The sequence below is a fragment of the Nycticebus coucang genome, chromosome 13 (genome assembly GCF_027406575.1).
Source record: "Nycticebus coucang isolate mNycCou1 chromosome 13, mNycCou1.pri, whole genome shotgun sequence".
Lineage (NCBI taxonomy): Eukaryota > Metazoa > Chordata > Mammalia > Primates > Lorisidae > Nycticebus > Nycticebus coucang.
Window position 1 is genome coordinate 27092347 of NC_069792.1, and position 25303 is coordinate 27117649.

The window sequence follows — 25303 nt, forward strand, 5'->3', positions numbered from 1 at the left end:
AAGGGGAATATAAGTTAAACATCAGAAATAATGTTATGAGTGAGAGTAATTCAAATAAGAATGTCTTTAAGGGCTTATGAAAGCTCCTTCAACTGAGACATTAGAAATGAGGGTTTATAAAGCCAAGTTTAAAAGGAAGAAAAATATATTACAAAGGAATGGAGTTAATGCATCAATAATGCTTTATAAGGTATTATTACTGTTTATGAAATCAAATCCAATGAGTTAAATGTTTTACCTTCTTCCAGAGTGCTCTTTGTGTATTTTTTTTTTTTACCGTTGGTGAAGATGAAGTTAAATGCATCCGTATAATTTCTAAAATGCCATTTCTGGAAGTTTTTATAATATTGAGTAGAAAATAGTAAGGAGGATATCTCATGGAAAAAGGGGATATGCCAAAAGAAAAGCAGGAGAAAACTGGATTACCAATCCCAGGAAAAGAAACAGAACATTTGCCTCTACTTCAGCAAAGGTAAAATAGATTTTAGAAGAATATAGTATAACATTTAGCTGAAAAGATGTTGTAGTTGTTGTAAATAAATGAATTTGATCTTATTTGCAAAGAATTTTTGTTCCTCTCAGAAACACAGTTTATGTAAATATAATGTATTTTTTAAACTGACACATTATTTCCCTTTTTAAGATTAGATCTTGAAATTACATATCTATTTATTTATTTATATTTATTTTTTTCCATTGTGAATTATACTTTTATAGGAAAGGTTGCTTGGATCAAATTATATTCTTGATACAGAACATTGGTAATCATTTTTATTATAAATAGACATTTAAAGTATTTTTAGTAAAATTATTTTAATATAACATTTTCATGAAGGCAGTGGCTTCAATTAAAAATAAGTGTGGCATTGTTTATGTATCGATCCTCCGATTTGTTTCCAAAAGGATGTGAAGCGTTATGAATCTGGGAAGCAAAGCATCTCTGTCATTTCACCTCAGTAAAAGGAGAGATGTGAGAGCCGTTTAAATGCCATGAAGAAAAGCGTAAGAAAAATTGATGCTGAAATGAGTAATTGAATGATGTTTGCAGTGGCTGAGCAGGTCATCATTAGGCTTGGTATAATCGTAACAAAATTCCTAGAGTTCTTCAACCTAATGTACATCATGTCCAGTAAAACTAGAAATTGCATTTACTGCTTAGATTTACATAGCGCTTTAAAGAATTAGAATGTAGTCATGCTAGTGTGAAGTGGAAGAAGATGGAATGATCAAACAGTAAGATAATCCAGTGACAATGGTGACCTTTACGATGCTGTAATTATAAGATATTACTTTCTTGAGAATCTCAGAAAATGCCTTATTACTAAAAGGAAAGCCACATACCTTGTAAAATAGAATAAAAAACAACACAACACAGCCAATAATGACACTTGAAAGAACTTCCACGTTACATGCTGATGATGGAAGGTTCTATGCGAAAAATGAAATCTGTAACTTTATTTACTCCGTAAGTGGTGCAGCATCCCCAAAGACTATCTCCTTATTTATTAAATCATTTATATCATATCACCAAATCAGGGACTTCCACATTAGGCGTTCCATCATGCTAGATCCTGCCTCCAGTCCCAGTGATGCTGTCACACCCGGATAGTGAAAAGCAGGGCAATGCGGCAGTATGCCGTTCTTCAGTTCTATTTGGGTCATCATACAGAGCTCTCTTTTTTTCAAACCATATCATCTTAGATTCTACAAAAAAATTAAAAAAGAAGAAATAAACTGTGAAGGTTATAGTGAATATTTCTATCAATAGTAAGATGAAACTCATACCCTCCTTTAAGACAAATTAGTCTGCTGAAGAACACCCACAGGATTAGGGTGGGAAAAAACTTCCCTGTGTGGTATTAAAATGTACTTCTCTACAACTATTGCCTATTACTCCTATTGCTTCCTTAGAGCACTATCAGGTTATGACTAATCTCCTCTCTAGAAACAATTCTTCATATATTTGAAGAGAGTTATTACATTCCCAGGCTTCACTTTCTCAGAAAAAAACAGTCCCGGGCCAGGCACGGTGGCTCACACCTGTAATCCTAGCAGTCTGGGAGACCAAGGCAGGTGGATTGCTTGAGCTCAGGAGTTCAAGACTAGCCTGAGAAAAAAGCAAGACCCTGTCTCTACTAAAAATAGAAAAACTGAGCCAAGAGGATCACTTGAGCCCAAGAGTTGGAGGTTGCTGTTAGCTATGATGCCACAGCACTCTACCCAAAGTGATAGCTTGAGACTCTGTCTCAAAAAAAAAAAAAAAAAAGAAAAGAAAGAAAGAAAAAGAGAGAGAGAGAAAGAAAGAGAGAAAGAAAGAAAGAAAGAAAGAAAGAAAGAAAGAAAGAAAGAAAGAAAGAAAGAAAGAAAAAGAGAGAGAGAGAAAGAAAGAGAAAGGAAGGAAGGAAGGAAGGAAGGAAGGAAGGAAGGAAGGAAGGAAGGAAGGAAGGAAGGAAAGAAGGAAAGAAGGAAAGAAGAAAGAAAGAAAGAAAGAAGGAAGGAAGGAAGGAAGGAAGGAAGGAAGGAAGGAAGGAAGGAAGGAAGGAAGGAAGGAAGGAAGGAAGGAAGGAAGGAAGGAAAGGAAGGAAGGAAGGAAGGAAGGAAGGAAGGAAGGAAGGAAGGAAGGAAGGAAGGAAGGAAGGAAGGAAGGAAGGAAGAAAGAAAGTCTTGCCTCCTTTAACCATAGAATATTGACAAGACCCCTATGGCCCTGGTCATGTTTCGTGCACAAAGGAAACAGGCATGACATGGATTAAAGTACAAGCTTGAAAGAAGCAGGCTAACCTTAAGCGCAGCGTAGCCCTGAGCCCCCTCCACAATGGCTATTTATGAAGGTTATACACAACAGGTGTGGAGAGTTGAGGCAATGTCGTACCAGGGCTGCATGCATAAGGATGGCCACGTGCTCTTTCCTCACGTGTTCTTTCCCCACCACCCCCATGAAGAAGTACCAACCATCAATGTTTAACACATAGTTACTAACGAGTGACCCATCTTATCTCATTCTGGAACACTGACTTACTTAGGGGGTTGCCTCTATGTCACAAAACATCTCTAGGCTTGCCAGGAGACTGTCCTACTCTCAGCGTTTCCTTTTAATGTGATAAAAGTTAGTAACTGTCCCTGCAAGCATGGTGTCCATTCCTCTAGAATATTGATTCTGGAACTCCCTCTCACGCTGGTGGTCCCTCCTGACAGGCTCCAGTGTATATTCCTCATTCTATGTGCTGACAAGAACTGAAAACAATGCAATGAATGCTTTCTCCCTGGATGTCATCTTTTCTCTAGGCATTCTGCTCCTCTTAATATTATAGGAACAACAAAGATAAAGTGAGTAATCGGACCCTCTGTTTATTGTTGATTTATTGAGTTTGCTGCTAACTAAAAATCTCTGATTCCTTTTTATAGGATGGTCTTGATACGTAAATTTTCTATACTCTTTCAATGGACATTCCATGTTCAAACTTCCATTCTGGCCCGTTCTGGCCATTACATTTAACCCAGAAAATAGTTATGTAATTTTTCCTCCCACTTAGATTTTCTAACAATATTCTCACCCACACTCTCCCTCACCCGCCCTCTGGCTCTCCATGTCCATCTGTCTGTCTCTGTCTCAGTCTCACTCTGCCTGGGCTCACCTGTAAATCTGAAAGGCGCATTTTTCTAGCTTCTGTTGAGCAGGCCATGGAGAAGGTGAGAGCTCTGCAGCTGACCACCAGAGACACTTCGGAGGAGCTGGATACACCAGGGTGTTCTGACTTAATATTATCAGCCAGCCAGCATCTTTTCTTCAGGACTATAAGTCAACGCATTAACAAACAAACAACTGCTAATATTCAGTTACATTTTCTGTACAAAGAGCAATTAGTTTGTATGAGTTGGAAAATAAAAATATGTATTTATCTAAGGCTACCTACTCAATTGTTTTAATTGTTTGAAAACTTGTGCAAAACACTTCAGGACCTACATTTTTAAGACCAAATTTATCTGAGATATCCAATCCATCTTGTTTCTGAACTCTGCACCTGAAATAATGTTAGACGGGCCTGAAGTAAAGTATTCTGAAGATGTACTTACATTACTACTTATGGAAATAATGCCCTAAAGCATTAGTACTGCATACTTTTTTTCATTCTGCTTTAAGAAGAATCACAACTTGAGTACAAGAACTATAGAAAGTGTGAGCAGAATCATTGCCATCTAATAAAAATGTCTTTTCAGCTAAAGTAACTTTTAGAAACCTTTTCAAAAATTGGAACAAATGCAATGTAAATCAGAAAAAAATCAACTTCTCCTTGAAACTGACTTGATTTATAAAGGTTTTCTAATAATAAATTATATGTTTATTCTAGCATATAAGACCCGAAAATGGAAATCTGGAAGTCATAATTCTGTTTCCTGTTCAAATATTATTTTCTACTGGGCCCTGGCCAAAAGTTAATTATAATTCAAACATAGTTAATTGATCTCTACCTACCTCAAGGTATATTAGAATAATTAATGGAGCAGAAGAATTAACTAGAATAAGAAAACCTAGAAATTATATTTTATTTATTTTGATTACATATTTGAACCATATTTATTCATTTTTATAACTCATATTTCTAAATCATTCACATTTTATAGAAGTTCAGAATGCTACTTTTATATTCAAAAAGACAGTATCTGTTGAAAATACTAAGCAAATTCAACATTAAGACAAGTAAAATAAATAATATCCAATCTAAAACATTTTATCATTTGTTATTTGAGCAGTTGTAGTAAAATCACCAGAGAGGAAGCTGTAGTTGCAGCCTTCCACTGTATTTTCAAGATGCTCAACAACCACAAAATGAATTTCACATCAAGGCAATAATGAGGAAAGAGATTCCAGAATAATTACCTACTTATCAAATTGGATGTGAATGAACAAAGAAGGCAGATCATTTCTAAAAACAACATCTCATCAAATGAACTGAATCCTTACCATCTTCGTATGAGGAGTCAACTTTTGGGAAAAAAAAAAAGTATGCTATTGTTTTGACATGTTCAGGCAATATTTATTTTGAATATAGTTCTTTTCTTTCAGACAACAGAAATGATAACAGCAAACTCTTTTGTTTTATTTTGCAGGCTGAATAATTATAGCAAGCCCTAAATATTTTCCCAGAAACTAGTTTCTGGAAGAAACGGTGAGAGTTTTGTCATCCCTTCTCCATCTTCCAGAAGGTCGTGTATAATTATAGCTATTATGTCTGTGACCATCCACTAACATTTTCTTGTGATAACCTTTTCATCAGTTAAGTACAGAACTTTACTCTCTTTGTTGCTATTGAAGATATTAATATTGGACTTAATTGTGTTCTGATTAGTTGTAAATACACTTTAATTTGTTTAAGTCTTCCCTGATAAATTTGAGTAAAGTTGTCTCTGTTCTGACCAAGGACATATCATTTACCTTTTTATTTTTTTTATTTAATAGTTTTTGTCATTTACCTTTTTAAACCTCATTTTCTTATAATGTGGGGATAGTAATTGCATACACTTCATAAAAACAAAGTGAGTTTTGGATCAAACAATGAATGTAAAATGCTTATAACAATGCCTGACATATAGTAAGTACTCAATAAGTGTTTATTATATGTAAAATATCACTGTGCCTAATACACAGTAAATAAAAAACATTGAAATTCTGACTATTCTTGTAAGTCCTTTTCTCTACATGCCTTCAATATTTATGGACTCAGTTACTACTTAGTATATGCCATCTGTCCATATTGCTTTATGTTAGGTTTTCCTAATATATTAGGGTTCTCTTGTGTGTTCTTTTTTATTAAAAAAAAAGTATGTTGTAAAATAAGATTTGAAAATGTAGCACAAATTTAAACAGAATTCTCAATTTCATTAGTTTGTTAAAGTGCATTATAAATCTCCAATAGCAGCTATAAAGCTTTCCTAATGCCTAGTTGATTATACAATCAACTCTTACATCCACCCCTCTCTTTAATAATTTGTCCAACGTTGCCCTATAATTACTGTCTGCTGGCTTAGTTTTTAATGCCTTGAGACTTTAGTTGCATGTAGGTCTATCATGGGAAGTGATTGGTTTTCAGAATGCTTTTACAGTTTTCATAGCACATCAGTTAGGGTTGGTAAGATGGGGATTCGACGTATTTTTTCTTACATATTTACAGGGGTTTTCTGACTTTATTTTGTGTCTTGAGACTCTCCCATGGTTTGCCCAGGCTGGAGCGCAGTGACGTCATTATAGCTCACTGCAGCCTCAAACTCCTGGCTCAAGTGGTCCACCTGACTCAAGCTTCCAAGTAGCTGGGACTACAGGCACAGTCCACAATGCTGGCTAATTTTTTCTAAATAATTTTGGTAGAGATGAGGTTTCACTTTTGCTCCAGCTGGTCTCATCTTCCTGGCCCAAAATGATTACAAAACCTAAATCCCTTGAGGGCTCCAGAAGAATAGGTTCATGTAAAACTCAAGTGGAATATCCTAGTTTACAGAAGACCTCTTTAATCACATTTGAAAATATCTGCAAAATAAAATTCTTAGGTATTAGAAACAATAGTAGATCTATTGACAAAACTAGTATATTAGAGCACATTGAAGAGAAAAATCACTGGATATGTCTATTAGAGCATTTCATATTAAAATGATCATTACATTTCAATTTGAATTACAATATATATCTATCTATGTATAGACACATCTATGCCTTGTGTTTGCATAAAACTACTATAGATAGAATATCTTGAAGAAGAAAGTCTCAAGTAACACTGAAGTCAAACCTTTTGTTAGTAAGTTTTAAAAAGGATTGAGTCAGTATATAGTAAGGGAAATAAAGTGGGTCTCCTTTAACAATATCCTTACACGTATTTTTATTTGAAAATTAAATGCAAAACTAAATTAGGCTGATATTCAAACTAAAAAAAATTTGTTCCGTCTTCAGGACAAAAATATGATATTTCTGGGTAAGTTCAATAGAGTCTGTTGCCAGTGAGTTTTATGCCATTTCTGTCAGTTTCACATCCCATTGAATCCAGCAGCTACTGCAGGACGTGCTGGGCTGTAGGAGGAGGATAACAAAGAGAGGATAACAAACCTTTATTTTGTGGGACCCATGTTGTAATTGGAGGTGAGGTTTCAAAGGGAAGAGCAAGTTGGCTTGAGGTGTTTTTGCCACACTCTAACGTGACTATTTTCTAGTGAATGCCTCTTGCTAACACTGTTTCCGCATTTTCATTAACTTTCCATCAGAAGAAAAAAAGACCCTTAAAGGCTGTATTTTAAAGACTCTTATTTTCCTATATGTAAGGGCTTTATCTGTTATGTAGGCGGTAGCATCTTTGTCGAATAGTAAGCAAAGTTTTAAGTTTTGCAGCTCAGATCTTACATGTAGCAAAAAAGTTCTTATGAATCTTTCTACTTATTAAGAAAAATAATATCCTTATTTCATAATTCTTCTTTTCAAAATAAAGCCTGCAAGCCAGTGTCAGTAATATTTTATTTTTTTAAGGTGCCTTCTACAGGTTATGTCTGTTGAAAGAAGGTGTCACCTCAACTCCAAGGCTTTATGTTTTTGTGGTCGAGTGAAGAGCGCCATGTGCCGTGAGCCATGTCAGGAAGCACATCAATTTATTGAAATACTAATTTTAAGCAGGGACATCAGCTAAAATTCAGCAGTTTACTATAAATTATAATTTTCTGGATACACAGGTGAAATTAATTTGGGGGGGTGAAATGCGAATTAAAATACATTTTCCAAAAACTTCCCAAGTTTTGTTTCTAATCATTAAAAGAGGAATATAGGGTGTACATTAACTTTCAAATTAGAAAAGAAAAAGAAAAAAGACAAATAAAATTAATATCCACTGTTGGGGTTTGCTGTAGGAACACCTCTCTTCATTTCATAAAGGAGTAAATAGTCACATAAAGCACTCATTAATAGCCAGTAAACAAATCCGTCTTTTCCTTTTGTAACCTTAGCTCATGCATTCATCTTTGTTAGTGAATGTTTTAATTGAGTAACATTTTAAGAATTAGAATGGCTTATACACATTTCTCTCTTCACTTAATCCTAATTTGGTAAACAATTTCATCATTAGGGGTTCATTTAGACCAGTGGTTCTCAACCTGGGTCATGATCCCTTTGTAACAATGAAAATACATCCTGCATATCAGATATTTACATTATGATTCATAACAGTAGCAAAATTACAGGTATGAAGTAGCAAAATGGAAAAAGCCCAAGTGCCCATCGATCTATGAATGGATTAATAAATTGTGGTATATGTACACCATGGAATGTTATGCAGCCTTAAAGAAAGATGGAGACTTTACCTCTTTCATGCTTACCATGGATGGAGCTGGAACATATTCTTCTTAGTAAAGTATCTCAAGAATGGAAGAAAAAGTATCCAATGTACTCAGCCCTACTATGAAACTAATGTATGGCTTTCACATGAAAGCTATAACCCAGTTACAACTTAAGAATAGGGGGAAGGGGGAAAGGGAGGGGAGGGAGGGGGGAGGGGACAGAGGGAGGGTGATTGTTGGGATTACACCTGTGGTGCATCTTACAAGGTGAAACTTAGTAAATGTAGAATGTAAATGTCTTAACACAATAACTAAGAAAATGCCAGGAAGGCTATGTTAACCAGTGTGATGAAAATGTGTCAAACGTTCTATAAAACCAGTGTATGGTGCCCCATGATCGCATTAATGTACACAGCTATGATTTAATTTAAAAAAAAAAAAAGAAAGAAAGAAAATAATTTTGTGGTTGGTGGTCATCACAACATGAGGAACTGTATTAAAGGGTCATGTCATTAAGAAGCATTAGGGAGGTTGAGAACCACTGATTAGAGTAATATAACTATTAAAAATCAAATCCTTCACACATTCAAACATCTCCCTTTTTATCTTAGTAAACTGACTTCTTTTGCTTTGAACGTATCAGAATCTTAGAGAAACTGGAGCATACAATGAATGTGTGAGGACACCAAAAACAGGTGAGGAAAACACCTGTAGCATTGTGGGTTTATAACGCTGTACATAGACTAAATGCAAAGTAAGATATGTTTATAAGATTATTCTAAACCTTGCTAGCTTTTTAAAAACTTTACTTTTTATTTTGAAATACTGTAAAAATGCACACACATCTTTCAAGAATAGCACCTGAATCTCATTATCTTCGTTGTACTTACTTTTCATTCCCGTCTAGGCTACCAACCTCCCGACACACCAGCAGTGTCAGCTGAGAGAATCCTTGACCTTCACCAAGGTGAAGCAGAAAAGACGACCTGAACTGTTTTCAGTACTCTCTGAGTCATATTGAGAGCGCCAGGATTTTCCAGATGTGCTCCAGTTGAGTCTCCCGTTGCAAGACCAGTTTGTACAATTTCCATTTCAGACATTTTTCTCTGTTTCTTGTAAAGTCCTAAGGAAAAATATCCCCATCAGAATTTCATGCAGACTACCAGCTCTACATGTTTTTTTTTTCAAATAAAGCACCGTGAAGTTTGTCAAGTTTTAAATTTCAGGACAAACTATATTTCTAGTCTTCTCTCACAATAAGCAACTGTAGCAGACACTGAGCAGGGGAGGGAAACATGGGGGAAAATATAGGAAAATCAATTTTATCTTCTGCAATTACAGGAAATAAACTCTATGGAATATTCTGTTTTATTGAATTGGATCTGAATCATCAAATGAAAGACATTTTATCTATCTATCTGGCTTATTCATAGAACGTGGTTGATTAAATTATACAGCAAACTGGAAGGTATTGGGTGAGTCATTTAACTACTCACCAAGGTTCATTTAGTAAATGACCACCTCTGTTGCTCTATATGGTATATGAAAGAGAGGTAGAAAAGAAAAATAAATTTTGTAGCTATTATCAGTATTAGTCATAATGCCTCTTTTGTTGGTCTAAGGGCAGATACTTTGCAGAAAAATAAAAGAATCCATTGACCCAAGAGCTAAGTAATTTGCCTAATATCTTAGCAAGATTGAGCAAAGAAGATCAAGGTCTCCTGGCTTCTCTTCTGGGGCACAAACCATTGGAACACATTGTTCTCATAAATGCATGTAACTGTAAGACGCTCCTTATCACCCTTAGTACACAGAAAGACATTAAACATTCTCTTTTTTTTGCTCTCCTATTCTATAAAGAAAGTAAGACATCTTAGCATTCAGAGATAACTGCCAAAGAAAAAAAAAGAAAAGAAAAGGGGTACCCACCTTAACATTTGTTTTTGAACAGGGAGGGATGATAAAGAGTGTTCAGCTACTCAAAAACTGTATCCCAAATGTAAGAAGTAGTGTTTGTCCCCAAATAAAGTCATATGATAAACACATGTGCCTGTAAAACAGCCCACTCCAAACCACGTACCAAAGTGAAAAGAGGGTTGAAGATGTATTTTATTTGAGGAGCCATATACAAATCCTAGTACATGTTCACAGCCTCATTAAATATATGGCAATCCTTTGAAACAAACCAAACATGGCCACGAACTTCCTGAGACTATTCTGAGAAAAAGAACTATGCGCAAGCTAAGCTTCAGGCCACAGACCAACCACAAGAGCCACAAGTATAGCTGAATGGATGAATTTAGAAACCCATGGTGCTGAGTCTGAGATGTTCCTCGCAAGGCTGGAGTAGGCCAGTGAGCAATTTTGAAGGGTATCACTATGTTGTCCATATGTAACATATTTGAAAAATTGAATCTACAAAATTATCATAGCTTCTTATTCTATATCTTAATCTTACCTGTGACTATAGGTCACTAATATAAAATTCTGCTGGCTAGGTAAAACGGATTTTTGGATCTGTGTATGTGTATGTGTATACACACATACACACATTTATATATACATATGGACACAGCTATATTGTATTAATACATATTTCTAAATTGCATATTAATTTTTGACCTGAGGGAATAATGCCCAGAATTTTACAAAGTTCCATAGCAGATTTTCTTTACCTAGTGTCTGAGGATTCCTGTGAGCATATGGATATCTTCCTGGGGATTCAAGTAGTCTCTTAAATTCTTCAGTGTTAGACTTTTTTTGCTCTTGTAACCTTTAAAAACTTAACACAGAATATTCGACATCATCTGGAGGATCCCAAACTGCCATTTGATTTGTGCTTACAAACAAATTGATGCCACATGGTATTTCTAACGAGAAAAAGAGATGGCTTTAATATATACACCATGCATTCACCCCAAATGAAGGCCAAATGCTGTCATGTTTTACTATACAAAAGAAGTTTTCACAGCAGTTCCCAAAGGGCAAAGTGGGGTGAACTGAATCATCACATAACTCGGGGCGATGAGACCCAGCAGTCCTTGCTATAAGGAAGGCAGTGAAGGCAGCGCTCTGGACGGTCTCTGGTGTCCACTCCAGGAACACGCTTCGAACATGTACCAAGAGTAGAGGGACTCCAGAGATGATCGCCAGCATCAGGCATCTTGTAGGGCTTGTCTTGCAAAAGGCTTTTACAGAGCACATTTTCATGTAATGGGGGCACAGAAAGAAAAAAAAAAAAAAACCTCACCTTTAAGCATAGTTCAAAATTATAAAGAAGCAAATTTGGGAAGTCATAGCTAAAATGAAAGAAATATCATTGACAGAGGCTTTGTAATGCAAATTGGATCTTCCTATTTAAAAATTCAATGTGTAGCAATTATTGATAGAAAGACTGAGAACTTTCTGAAAGCATGTATTCCATTCCATTCTGCTCATTAAGGAAAGTTTGAACACCACAAGTGCAAAGATAGTGAAACATGGTCCCTACCCTTAGGGTATTTACATTTTATGGAAAGAGGCGTATAGCTAATGAGATCATTTTATTATAATTTGGGCTCTGCAGAAGATAGAGAAGAGCACCTTTCCAGATTGTCACAAAAGCAGGACCGGGACAGGGTGTGGCAACTCATGCTTGTAATCCTAGCACTGTGGGAGGCTGAGGTGGATAGATAACTTGAGGCCAGGAGCTCAAGCCCAGCTTGAGCAAGAGTGAGACTCCTTTTCTATTAAAAAAAAGAAAAATTAGCCAGGTGTGATGGTGCAAGCCTGTAGCACCAGCTACTCAGTAGGCTGAGGCAGGAGAATCACTTGAGCCCAGGAGTTTCAGGTTAGAGTGAGCTATGATGATGCTGCTGTACTCTAGCTTAGGTGACAGAGCGAGACCCTATCTCAAAAAAAAAAAAAAACAGGAATCAATGGACATCCATGTGGAAGCAGATCAGAATGAGAAGTGGAAGTGAAGGCACAGAATCAAGGGATGAAAGAAGGATATCAGACCAAAATCCACAGAAGAGACTTTCCTAGCGAGAAGGTACAGATTCTTCTGCTAAACGCCAGAGTGTGCAAGACAAGTGTGTCATCTTAGATCACTACATATTCTTTTTACATTGCACTTAATTCGGAGTCTGAGTTGCACTCTTTTCAACTCATCCTGTGTTTTTTGTCTTGGAAAGTCACAAACTACATAAATAACTTTTTTTTTTTTTTTTTTTTTTTGGTAGAGACAGAGTCTCACTCTACCGCTCTCGGGTAGAGTGCCGTGGCGTCGCACGGCTCAAAGCAACCTCTAACTCTTGGGCTTATGCGATTCTCTTGCCTCAGACTCCCAAGCAGTTGGGACTACAGGCGCCCGCCACAACACTCAGCTATTTTTCTGTTGCAGTTTGGCCGGGGCTGGGTTTGAACCCGCCACCCTCGGCCTATGGGGCCAGTGCCCTACTCACTGAGCCACAGGCACCTTCGGATGCTAGAACTGTTTGTCACTGCTTTTCATAATAACTTTTTTAAAAAGTAGTGACAAATAATTCTAGCATCCGAAGGTGCTTCAAGTTATCACAAAAGACATTGCAGAATTCTAACCAAAATTTCCATTTTTCTCAAAATTTTAAAAAAGAAATCTGTATTGGAAAACTATGTTTTACCTAAGGCTGATTCTATGTCTTTAAAAGGGGAGGAAGAGCAGTATCTTACATTAGCTCAAGAATCAGAACAATTCAGAATAGAATTGTGCTGAATCCATGAGAGCTATGTGGCTTAGTTAGCTACTGGCATAGCCCAGACTACCAGATGTATTTCTAAGAATCCCCATTTAAGCTTTTAATGTACATGTAAATTTAATTTATAAATAACGAAGGCTGAACTGTCTTCTGATTCTGCTCTTTGAGGTCAGTGTCACAAATCAGCCTGGAAAGCTGGGTCCAAAGTGTCCAAAGAGCCCCTTGTAGTAGGAAGCTTACTGCCTTCAGGGGTGAGCCTACAGATCAAGAAAGCAAGTTGCTGCACCGAACTGAAATGTTACAAGCTTCAGAGTGAATTCTAAGTAATGGGAGGTTAAGTTGGAAGTACTCTAAGAATCTGATGAAGTTCAATAGCTAAGTGCATAACATCGGGTTCAATAAATCAAAAACTGAATTTATTAGTAATAGTAACTTTTCTCCCCAGCCCTACCCACACTAGTAGGGTTCTATTGTAATTTAGATGCAGGGAATCTTAGAATAGAAATCTAGAGGAGAAGATAATGTGTAACATAAGGTAATCCATCCTAATTGCAGTTTATGCTGGTGTCGGACACAAATTCTGCCTTCCGGAAGGTCATCCAAACCAAATTCTGGACCCTAGGAGACTGTTCTGCCTTATTTATTCTTCTACAATATTGCCTGACTTTCCCAGTCTTCTTTGTGTTTAGGAAATACTTTGTGCGTTCCCCTTTCTTTGCAGCATAGCTGCTGATTTCAGTGAAAAACGGATGGTGGGGTATTTTTTGATGTATACAGTTTTCCTTTTCTTTTTGCATACTTTAAAAATAAAATCTTATAACTTCATCCCCTCAGGTAGTGATAGAAGCCCGATGGAAATTATTTAAAGGAAAAAATGAGATGAATATTTCAGTTTGAATGTCAAAAGCAAAGGGAATTTGGGCAGTGTAAAAGGGTCATGAATTCACAGGCAATATCATCTGTAGTGTTTTATCTTCATATAGAACTAAAAAAAATTGGAATTCATTTTTTAGCTTGAAATAAATATAAAACTTACTATGATGTAAATGATCTAAAACAAAATTAAGTATTATCCATCAGGTTTTTTACTTTTGTTGTATTTCATTCACCTCACCTCTTTCTTGAAATCTCATTTCATAAGAATGTTTTATTAATGATCTAGTAATAAGCATTCACTTAAAACATGACTGATTAAAAAGTAGGTTTGATTTTAAGTAAGTGTTCTGAAAATGTTTCATTTATTGAATTCACTGAGGTTTAAGTTCTCATTTGTATAGCTAGAGGGTAAATTACAGTTACTCATGCTTGTTTTATCATTATAATGAAAGCAGCACTCATATTTGCAACACTAATTAAAATTCTACTCTGATACATATAAATGCAGCCTCTGCCCCAAATAGATTATTTTCAAATCTTTATAGAAAATTTACTATATATGTGTGTGATAATAAAAGTATCTATCTTTAGTATAGCATAATGAAGGTTAAGAGAAAGTAAAAATTAGGTTCAGACTTTTTAATACTGCAGGGTACGTTTTTAGTACCCTACAGAGAGAACTAGTCACACGACTCCCATTAACTTTAATAGAACCTGTACAGGCAAATTGTATGCTTAAGTTCATAGGAAGTTAATGTCAGTAGAGTTTACTAGTTCCATTTTTTGTTCTCGTTGGACATTTAGTTCATGCTACCTTCACTTTCTCATGATCCAGAGGAAGACAAGTCAATAAAAATGATTAACATAAACATTTCCAAGTTATATTAGCCCACTTTTTATGTGCTAAAAAGTTAGAAATCGACAAACAATGATTATAGTATTTGAGATTCACTTAGCAATTCGGCCAAATAAAGTGCATGGCTTTAATATATGAATATCATGTTGTCTTTAACTATACATACTGTAACATTTTTATTCTCCAGTGCCTATCTGTATTTCACATTCCTATTTGCAATGGCAATAGCAAAATCAAAAACTTTAAAAACATTTTCAGAATAATAAATGTTAAAATTAACAGCTTTCTATTACCATATTTGGTGTTTATATTTGAAATAAAATATGCTTGGGATTCTATCTATCGGTCTTATTAAAGTATTATATGTCACACATATGCAGTTAAGAAAGAAATAGACAATTAAAAATTAAAACATCCTCACAAGGGACAAAAGGAAGCTCAATGTCTTTCACCACTATCAGCAATACTTTTCTACAATTTGTGAATTCAATTACCTGACAACATGGAGAAGTTATGATCAGTTAACAAATTCAGTCAAAAGTGTCCAGAATTTATATTCGCTATATGGGGGGGGGAAGAGAAATAAATGAAGACTCTTCTAATGTTGACACATCTAAGACATTCGCATCATTATTATTAAAAGACAAGTGTCTTCCAAGTATCTCTTTCTTTCATCAAATAGACCTATCTGTATTTTGAATTGTCTGTAAATTTATTATTTTAAAAAATTAACCTTACATTTTTTCACGGAAGAAACCTCAATGTAAATTTATTATAATTTTTTATTTTATCTTCTGTAGACATTTGAATAGTCAAAATTGGACTTAGACCAAAAAAACATGAGTTCATCAGCAATAAAATGCAGCCATTAAGGAAACCACCAATAACTGGCATCATAATTAATTTCATCTTGGACAAATGTTTTAGAAAACATCCAAATCTACTCCTCATTCAATTGTTTAGCTATTTTTATTAAGCACTTACAACATCCTTAACAACTTTAGGAAATAGGTTAGTTAATGAACAGACACATGAGATTTCTACCATCTTGGATCTGACATTCTAAGAAAGGAGACACAGCAAAGAAGAAAATAAGTAAACCAAGAAGAAATTTCAGAATGCAGCTATTCATTACTATTTCTCTCCTTAACCTCTTGTTATCTTCCTTTTACTCCATGAAGTGAAGAGTGAGACTTTTTCATCCATCTCATTGGTCACTTTCCCCCAAAAGGCATCCACATATTCATGAAACACACCAGTATTTGCCACACTCCCTGGTGTCCATGCTGCGTGTTTGTAAGCTTTCAAAGATGACCACTTTCACTGGAGTTTTTTGGTGTCTGTTACGGTTTGAATGTATTCCATTAAAATTTAGGTTTTGAGACTTAATCACCAATGTAACCAGGATTAAAAGGTAAGGATTTCAGGTGGTAATAAGGTATGAGAGTGGAGTCTTTGTAAATAAGATTTGGTGTCCATATACAGGGGCGTGTCTGAAGTTCATCCCTTTTGCCATTCCCCCTTCTGCCATTGAGGACAAGTGTTTCTCCCCTCCACATGATACACACAGCGTTCAAGACACCATCTGAGAAGCAGGGCCTGAACACGCACCAGACAATGAGCCTTCCAGACTCTTGAACTGTGAGTAACAAATTTCTGCCTTCTGCACATTACCCATCCAGTCTGCATAATTTTGTTACAGCATCAGAAATGGACTGAGACTTCCTGAGTCTCAAAGACTTGGACAGTTTTCATTCCTTTGGGTTTGTCCCCATATCACAAAAGACTTTCAAAGACTGGAAACTAAAGACCATGTGAAAAAACAGTTTCAGAAAGAGCTGGTGGGTAAGAATTTTCCTCCAGAGCAAAATGATTGTCATTCCATGGTTATTTCACATTCTGTGTGACTTTTCTGTGTAGAGAACAAAAGAGTTTGAAAGATAACTTGGGGTATGAATTTGGCTGCTTGTAATTCTATAAAATTACACTGACTATCTTGTCTTCAATGTCAGACAGTGAAACTGTTTCCTCTAACAAGCAAAAAGGATGCTCAGTGCTTTTGTCTTTCATTTTTTCTTAATGCATAATTTATGCATGGCCCATTTATTAATAACCATGAAGTGTTGTACCTGGAAATCTGCTCTCAAAAGAACAAAATATACAAAATTAAAATGAACATTTTCATAAAGCAGACATGATTTTTAGAGTAAAAAATAACTCGCTCTGGTTAATTCTTTCTGAAAGTATTAGATTAAAATCTAACAAAAAATATTCATTTATTAAAATAACTATATTTACCAAATTTAATAAGAATTCAAACTCTCCCTGGCTTCTACTGAATCTCAAGGAAAATTAAACATAATACATATTCTAAAGAGAAAATATTTCAATGAAGCACTATTTCTATTAGCTCCTTGTAGGTAAAGAAACTTTATTATTCATCTTGTATGTATAAACCTTGCCTAACACAATGACGCACCATATTGTAATGATAATAAAATCTATAATAGCTAATAATGATAAAGTGAATGATATCACTGAGGCAATGCACTGAGTATTTTGTACATATTTATTTAATCTTTTCAACAATTTAACAACTTAGGTACTATCATCCTTTCATGTTATCAATAAAGAGAAATTAAATATTGTGCCAAAGGTCATTCAGTTAGAGGAAGGCGGAAGAGTTGGGGTTGGAACTCAGGCATCTGACTCTAGATGTTACCTTTTAATCATTTGTTCTAATACTTTCCATTGCCTTGCTTACAGTGGACACTCCAGAACATATTTATATTATACTTAGTCTTCTTGATATAAGACATTAGGAAGATTTAAACTTCTGGATAAATGTCCCAGATAAAACTTAACACATTAATCAACTGAATAATTCAATCTATTCCAAATATTCCAGGCCTTGTAGAAATCTTCAGCTACATTTAGGATTTTAGCCATCATTCGGGTCCAATCTCCTCTATTTTAAGATATGGATCCAGAGTCTTCTGGGTCCAAAGAGATGATTGGAAAATGAGTGTCCTACTGTTATCTAATAGCAAAATTCAATCTCCTAATTTTCATGCAAAGAAAACTTTTAATTACACCCTACTGGATTAATATTATTAGCCTCTTCTTAATATCCATGCCCTACTCTGATTTCTTTCCCTTGAGTGTGGATTGGACCTATAGCTTGCTTTATGCAAAACAACACAGCAAAGGTGATGAGATGTGCATGATTACATGTATTTGATTATATGATTATGCCACATTAGTTCATAGTTCTCATTTAACTGTAGTATGTGTATCTCTTTCTCTCATCTCTCTCTTTCTCTCTTGCTTTTTGGCTTTTTATGAAGAAAGCAGTAATGACAGAAGGTCCTTACAGCAAGGAACTGACGGTAGCCTCTAGATGACAGCCGGCAAAAACAAAAAAAAAATCCCTTCCTCCTACAACCATGAGGAAACGAATGACGGCAGTAACCTAAGAGGATCTGGAAGTGAATCTTTCCCCGGTTAAGTGTCCAGATGAGAACCTAACCCTGAACGATGCCTGGACTGCAATCTTTCCTACAGAATTGCTAGATAATAAATGTCTGCCATTTTTAAGAGGCTGGGTTTATGTCAACTTCTTATCCTATAGAAAATTAATAAATGTATTCAGCCTTATGGCAAGATTCTAATAATGAGTTTAATAATTGTCAAGCTAAGTAAAGTTTAGCTAATTAAGATTTAACTATTGTTAGAATGAAGGAATAATACATATCTTCAGTGTAACATCAATAATTAAAAAGTGAAACCTGATCATGGTATTAATAACATATACATATATTTTAATTTTTATTGCTTGACAACAGCACTTATTCTTTCATTTGTAGTATGTGGGGAGTGGTCATTGTAAATGAAAATGACCTTGGTTGGAATTTCAGCATTAGGAAGGAATAAAAATGACTTAGCCTCTAGAAACTTACTAATGTAACTTTTCTACATGTGTGGTGTATATGATACTATTATAGTTTTATTACTTTAGAGTCTTCGCTATAAAGAATTCATCAGAGTAGCTCTTGAACAGTCATTTCCATGTTTAAAGTCATTAAAAGAACTACTTCTGACTATATTCTCCATTTCAAGAACTCTAAATCGTACTTGAATGGACATTTGCTTTATTCCTGTGTTACTCAGGCATTCTAAGATTCCTAGTGAAAGGTCTTTAAAAAGGTAACTAACTATAAGAAACAGATAATATGGATTGGAATTTCAATGAAAATGCTTTCCTGTCTTTTTTAAGTGTGACTGCACATAAAATTAAGATACAATGGAATTATCTCTATAGTTACTATTTGATAGGCAAAGTAAAATATAGTAGCCATTAAAATTATCTTGATTTTTGAAAGCTGTACCTTCATGTTATACCCTTAAAAAAATCACCAAATTGTCTTTTTTCTAAACATATTAAATTTGTCAGGTCATGGCTAATAAAACACAGGTTACTTATATTAATAAACTGTAAAACATTGAGTTTGCTTCATTTTATAGATGATGATATTGAAGCATAGACAGACGCCAAGGACAAGAAAGTGGGCAGGGGAAGGATGATACTGGAAATCTAAGCTGAACTAGTGAACAGAGCTTTCTAATTCCTTGTGCAGCTACTAAGAAAACTTAGTAATGGAAAGAATCAAAAATGGATATACCAATTCATTTGTTCTTGTCATCTCTTAGACCTATGAGAAATCTTCACTTCTATGTATACTTTCGTGTTTTCTGATGTATTATGGATACCAACTAAAGGTGAATAAAAGGAAATTTGAAGCAATTACCTTCCAAGGGGGGAGGGGATTCTCAAGAAATCACAGTTGTGGAGGAATAATATCCCACATCAATATATCAAATAGTTTTTGAACAGACACAGGGTATTCATTTGTTAATAAATAGCTAATGTAACAATGTGACCGAAAAGTGTTTGCTTAACCTGAAGCAATAATTTCTGTACTTTTGAAAGAGGCTAGTTACCATTCATTGTTCTAATCACATGCAACGAAAGTCAAATATAAAAAATACTGAAATTTGAAAACATTTAAATTTGGAACAAGGAATATTCTAAATTATTTGTAACACATGAAAGAGTTCAAATTTTATTTCTGGGTATTACAAATTATGTAACAATTTAGCGTTTTAAAATCTTTCTAAATCTTATGTGTACTATATTAGGAGAAAAAGTAGAAAAACTATTATAAATTTAATTCATTTCAGAAAATCCAACTAACCAAATGTTGTCAAACTTTAATTCACATTTAAAATTGAAAATCTATACATTTTAACTTTTTTACTCATTACAGAATTTAATAATTTATTTTCCTTATCTGTTTAGAATAAAAAGCCCAAAATTAGATAGAAAAATTAATATGAGCTTGGCACCTGTAGCTCAAGCGGCTAGGGCACCAGTCACATACACCAGAGCTGGTGGGTTCAAATCCAGCCCGGACCTGCCAAACAATGACAACTGTAACCAAAAAATAACCAGGCGTTGTGGTGGGCGCCTGTAGTCCCAGCTACTTGGTGCTTGGGAAGCTGAGGCAAGAGAATCAATTAAGCCCAGGAGTTAGAAGTTGCTGTGAGCCATGGCACTCTTCCCAGGGTGACAGCTTGAGACTCTGTCTCAAAAAAAAAAAAAAAAAAAGGAAAGAAAAATTAATAGGATTGTCCTTTTTTAAATGCAACTTTTGTAATACAAAAACAATTGGAAAGACTCAAAGTACCATTTCTGATTACCTACAGTACTCTAAAAGAATGTATCATGCAATAATCTGTTTCTCAAGTGCACAATGGGTAACAGTTAAAAAAGAAAAGTTTTAACGTTAAATAAATTACTGGTTTTTATCAACTTTTATCGGTTGGAGTGTGTGTACTTTGAAACTCTTTATAGAACTGCATAGTTTTCATAGTCAGCATGCCTGAATGCATATATGTATAGAGATAATTGCTATGCTTGCACCAAGGATATGGACTGCGTAAAATTACTGTAGGAAGTTGTAAATGATGTATGAAATGAAAAATCTTTGCCCACTGGCAGTACACAGATAGAACAGAGATAGTGAGGTACAAACGCATCTCTGTCATTTGTCATAGTATTCATCTTATAAAAGGCAGAACGTATCAATAAACATGAGTGTCAAATACGCATACTAAACACTGTATTTAGTTACTCTTTTTTAAGTCCTACTTTTTTCTAGAAAACCGGTTTACAAAAACCTTTGTGCCAATGTAAATATAAAGAACTTCCATGTTAATGACTTCCATGACCCCTCCAAAAATATTAAATGCAGGTAATTCTCAATAGCACCACACATACGTGCCTTAAAACTTACACTTACTACTGCTAAGTTTACAGACTTGCTTTCTAGTGTATACCTTTTTGGGAGGACATACGTAGAAGCTTTATTTAAAATGATTATCACACAACTGTAGCAGAACCTCCATAGTTGGTCACCTCTTTACATCGACCATCTCCTTAAGTTGACCTAATTTTCATAGGCCAGACATCTACCACATGTACATAATCAGTACAGTAGCTCTAGTCCCTGATGTTGACCACATCCATATGTTGACCAATTTGTTACCATCCTTTGAATGGTCAACTTACAGAGGTTCTTCTGTGTTTTAAAAACATCTGTGAGCAAGAGTGATATTTTCATTTTGCACCCTAATGTTTGAATGACTTCAGATTTCGCAATCATTGACGCTGACAGCAATGGAAATAGCACCTTTCTTCTAAACTACTTTTAATCTATACTTCCTGTGGCTGACTTATTTTGCCTTCTACTAACCTATTCTCAAAATAATTAATTAAAAAATTGCGCTAGTTAAACTTATACATATGCAATGCCGTCCTGTCATAAAATATCCCAGTACCAGAAAAACAAACATCAGAACAAAAATATAAAGCTAGAGAGAGATAAAATAGAGGTGGTCTTTCAGTATCTAGTTGGGCCTAAAAGAAACTTAGAAGTCACCACCACATCCTAAGAACTGGAATAAACCCAAACAAACTGAAAAATCAATAACTCTTCTTACATCTATAAGAGAAATGAGATCAGAGAACAAACTTTAGCCCCTTCAAATTGAAGAAACTAACAGGGAAGTACAGAGAATCACAACTTACTTAAGCAGAAACCCACAAATTGGAGCCTCCACAAGAATCTAAACTATAATACATGAATTGCCGAAGGCTCAGTGAGGACACTCTGAAAGAAAAACCTCCAGGGGGATCCAGGACTGGAGGAATTTTTTACACTTTGGTCAGTTTCATAAATATCTAAGGTTCTACCAGGTTCTCACAGTGAAAATCAGTAAAATATTCCCTTGTTACTTTAGAGCCATGAGGGAGAAAAGGAACAGATTTTAAATAAGCCAGAACATTCCTTTCTTCTTAACAAGGTCTGATATCAAGATAACCTAATCTGCTGAAGTTTTATCAGAGCCTAAGTGACGTGGTGGAAAAGAAATACCCAACTCTTGCCGACGAAGAGAAATACACGACTCCAGTTCCTCTAGCCAGCCTGCCCCATCACAGGGATGTGGTGTGAACTTCATAGTCCAAAGGCACAGCTTCACAGAGAGATGGGATCTGAAGGGGCCAAGATGGTAGACTAGAAGCAGCTGACACAAGCCACTCTCACGACGAGGATGGAGAGTGGAAAGTGAATACTCACTTTTGAATTGATTGCTTAATGGTCAACATTGGGAATCAACAAAGAGGCAACAAGAGGCTTCTAAAATGAAGGAGGTGGCCCCAGCTCAGCAGGATTGGAGGTACATGACGAAAGTATTTGCAAATGGGGAAGGTACAGAGGAGAAAAGTCCTGGTTTCCATACTACCGCCCTGGACATTTCAGTCCATGCTGTGAAAGGGACCTTCCACTGTAGCAGATCACTGGACAGACATAGGGGCTGACTGGAGACTGCACAGCAGCATTGCTCCAGGTAGAAGGTCCAGTGGGGTCCCACTGGCTTACAAAATCTGGGCTCTGAGGCTGGGCCAATTTTCACATCCCAGTCCCAGAGAACTGCATTTAACTAGGGATCAAACTCATCGCTGCTGCTCCCCTTCACCTTTGTCAGGCCAGGAAGGGATCAGGGAAGTTTGACACTCTCCCATATCCTTTGGGCAAATGTCCCCACACACTTTCACTGCCACTGGGTGGTCGGAGTGGGGTGAACATTTGGGCTTTTATCTGGCAGTATCTGCCACCACCAAGAGATCTAAGCAGGGCAGCGTTCAAGCTGTCATAGGCTGACAAACATAGTCTCCAGCAGACTAAGACATGACAACATTCATACTACCACAGTTCTTCAGATGCCACAGAATCAGATGTGGGGTGGGTGGTCATTCACACTGCGACATGCCAACTGCTCATGACAACCAGTGGGGAACGGTGAGATCCTGGGAAGAAGCAGTGTTAAAGGCTCGCGGTGTTCCTACTACTCTTTCACCAGGTCAGTCTTTCAGACTAGGACTCAAGTGTACCATCCAGGGTTGTCTCTCTCTCTTCACTAAACAACAGATTTCCAGCTGAGAAGAACAGGTATACCACGAAGTTGTTTGTCATGAACTGAGAGAAGAGATTTCAGATGAAGAGAAATCAGCATTAAAAACTCCAGCAACATGAAAAAACAAACTGTTTTGATGAACTAAAGGGTAACAATAAGTTCTCTATCAATGAACTCCAACCAAAAGAAATCATTGAAATGTCTCATATGGAATTCAGAGTATGGACAGCAAGTAAGATCAATGGGATTGATGAAAAATTTAAAACCAGCACAAAGAAACAAATTACCACCCCCCGCAAAATTCAGGACATGAATGACAAGTTCACTAACGAGATAAAACATAAGAAAAGATATAACAGAACTCTGAAAAGCGAAAATCTTTTAGGGAATTTCAAAATACAATAGAACATTTTTAATAGACTAAGCCAAGTGTAAAAAAGAATTTCAGAGCATTATAACTAGGCTTTGAATTTCTCTTTCAGAGAAATATGGGACTATGTAAAGTGAACAAATATAAGAATCATAGGTGTTACTAAGGAAGAATAAGGAAAAGCAAAAATTAACAACAACAACAACAAAAAAAAACCTACTTGAGGGAATAATTGAGGAACACTTTTCTGATATTGCTAAATATCTAGTTATCCAGATATGAGACTTAGTTGAACATCTGGAAGATTCATGGCAAATAGGACATCACTAAGACACACAGTAATCAATCTGGCCAAAGTCAAATCCTGCCAGCCATGAGATAAAAGCAGCAACTAACTTACATAGAAAGTCCATCAGACTACAGACAAACTTCTCAGCAGAACTTACAAGCCAGCAGAGATTGGGGCTAAATTTTTCATCTTCTTTTTTTTTTTTTTTTATTTTCACATATACATGTGTTCATTAGGCTTCCACTTTTTGCCTTCACAAAATTAAAAAGGCTTAAACTTTAACAACAATAACAATGTTTAAGATAGGGACCAGAAATAAAAACCTCACAAAGAATAAACAAAGACAAATACATTCAGAAAATAAATCAGATGTTTACTGCAACAAAGCATTAAGCAATAATAATAATAGTAACGCAAAGAAAGTAACATTCACGTTGTCAAATAAGAGTATGTCTGTTATAGAATGCTTTGACTCTGAGGTTCAGTATGGAGTCATCAATTAACTACTTCTTATTATTTTTTCCCCGAAATATCAAAGAATAGACAACTAATATTTGTAAATAAAGATAAAAGATAATTTCAAAAAATATATCATGCCAAATCTTATAGACAATAGAAAAAGAAGGAATACTTCAAAATCATTCTACTTAATCTGGATACACCTGATATTAAAAGTACTCTATACATGAAACACAACAATCAAAACTAAATAGTATAAAAACACTCAAAAGTCAAAGCTTGTGGCTCTCATAAAACAGTAAATAAGGGGGAAACAGCAACTAGGTATCATTCAACATAATGAACATAACACTATCTTACACAGCAATACTAACATTAAATATAAATGATCTTAATGTTCCACTTAAAAGATACAGATTGGCTGGCTGATGGGTATAAGAACACAACTCAGGTATATGCTTTGTCTGAGAAACTAATTTTAAATCACAAAAGGTCTCATAAACTCAAGGTAAAGGAAGGAAAAATAAATATTACATGGAAATAGAAAATAAAAGTGAGTGGAAGTATATTTTTTCATATCAGCTGAACTAGCAACAATGGTTTAAAAAAAGACAAAGATGCTTATTATACAATGATAAAGGGGGCAATTCAACAAAAATACATAACCCAGTTACAACCTAAGAATAGGGAGAAAGGGGAAAGGGAGGGGGGGAAGGAGGGGGATTAATGGGATTACAAGGGTATATGTAAATCCTAGTAAATGTGGAATGTAAAGGTCTTAGCAAAATAACTAAGAAAATGCTACAAAAGCTATGTTAACTAATGTGATGAAAATGTGTCAAACGATCTATGAACCAAGTGTATGGTGCCCCACGATCATACTAATGTAC